Source organism: Trichosurus vulpecula, chromosome 7, assembly GCF_011100635.1.
Source record: "Trichosurus vulpecula isolate mTriVul1 chromosome 7, mTriVul1.pri, whole genome shotgun sequence".
In the NCBI taxonomy this organism is placed as follows: domain Eukaryota; kingdom Metazoa; phylum Chordata; class Mammalia; order Diprotodontia; family Phalangeridae; genus Trichosurus; species Trichosurus vulpecula.
In genome coordinates this window covers 274,623,899-274,625,702 of record NC_050579.1, presented here as the reverse complement: position 1 = coordinate 274,625,702, position 1,804 = coordinate 274,623,899, and the positions used below count along the sequence as shown (strand labels likewise).

The 1,804-nt window shown below is 46.4% G+C and overlaps 1 non-coding gene across 1 annotated transcript; it reads left to right on the top strand.

Annotated features, from left to right (window-relative positions):
- Positions 1 to 1,184: 1,184 nt before the first annotated feature.
- LOC118858912 lies at positions 1,185 to 1,289 on the top strand. Its single transcript, XR_005011027.1, has one exon. It is a non-coding gene; the product is annotated as a U6 spliceosomal RNA (small nuclear RNA).
- Positions 1,290 to 1,804: the final 515 nt, after the last annotated feature.

Sequence of the window (1,804 nt, the reverse complement as noted above, 5' to 3'; positions counted from 1 at the left end):
GGTTTTTCAAACATAGCCAGACAAAAGGAGCTGTTGTCTTCAGCTGAGTCCTACTCTTCATGACCCTGTTTGGGGTTTTCTTGGCAAAGATACTGGGGTGATTTGCCATTTCCTTCTCCAGCTCATTTTACAGACGAGGAACCTGAGGCAAACACGGTGAAGTGACTTACCCAGGGTCATGTAGCTAGTAAGTGTCTGAGGCTAGATTTGAACTCAGGAAGAGGAGTCTTCCTGACTCCGGGCCCAGAGCTCTGTGGCCTACCTGCCCTTAACTTAGATTCAGTGGCAGCCAATCAGGAAACCTCCTGATGACAGTGGCTGCATATGGGACTTCACCCATAATAAAATGCAATTCTTCGAATAGCTAAGTATGCAACTTTGCTGAGGACAAAGGAAGACATACAAACAGTTGGCATCACCTTACTCGTGCCTGCTGGCATGGAAGCCAAGTATTTAGAGATGGCAGGACCTTAGAACTTCCCTAGTTTTACAGATGAAGAAATCAAAATAATTCCATTTGATACCACAGACTGAGAGCAGGAAAGGACCTCAGAGGTGCGGTTCCTTCATTTCACAGGTGCAGAAGCTGAGGCTGCGAGAGGTTGAAGGCCTGTCCAGGGTCACATCGCTGGACAGTGCCTGAGGCCTGATTCCAGCTCAGGTCTTCCTTCCGGACTCCCAGTCCGCAGTAGCAGCCAGCTGTCACATAGTAATCAATCCCAGGGTGTCACCCGGCTTTCACCTCTGATACGTAACTCACCAATGTGTCCAGCAATAGACATTTCAGGCCAAGTGAGAAAGTGTAGTAGTCATGATGCAATGGTATGGTGGCTGCTTTTGGGTGGGCACCCCCACGTAGCACAATCAATACTGTAAATGGTTTCTGACTCTGCCTAAGTAAAATGATAACGATTACAAAAATCCCTTTGGAACTCTTCAAAGCCCTTCATATCTCCCCTACGATCTCTCCTCCCCTGCTAGCTGCCCAAGTGATTTTCCAAACCTCAGGTCTGACCATGCCATCCCCCTACTCAGTAAATTTCAATGGCTCCCTATTACCTACCCTATTTCCTAAACCTCAGGTCTGACCATGCCATCCCCCTATTCAGTAAATTTCAATGGCTCCCTACTACCTACAGGATCAAATATGAAGTTCTCTGTTAAGGCATTAAAAGCTCTTTACTGTGCTCTCTTTGGAAGCATGTTATACTCAGATTGGAATAATACAGAGATTAGTATGGTCCCTGTGCAAGGATGACATACAAATTCATGGATCATTCCATATTTTTTTTTTAAAAATAATATCCTGGGGGCAGCTAGATGTCAGCATAGATAGAGCACTGGCCCTGAAGTCAGGAGGACCTGAGTTCAAATCCAGTCTCAGATATGTACTAGCTGTGTGACCTGGGGGCAAGTCATTTAACTCTGATTGCCTCAAGAAAACCCCAGAAACTATAGCCTGGGCCCTTCCAAGCCTCAATAATATGGCAGGTGTGTGGTAGGAAGGAAATAAGCATTTATTAAGCGCCTACCATGTGCCAGGCACTTTTCAAATATCATCTCCTTTGATCTTCAACAACACCCTGGAAGGTGGGTGCTTTATTATCCTCATTTTGCAGTTGAGAAAACTGAGGCAGACAGAGGTTAAGTGACATGCCCAGGGTCCCACAGCTAGTGACTGCCTGAGACTGGATTTGAACTCAGGTCTTCCTGACTCCAAGTCCAGGGTTCCATCTGCTGTACCACCTCACTATCTCCTGCTATCTCCTGTGAAACGAGCACTGGATTTGGAGGCAGAAGACTT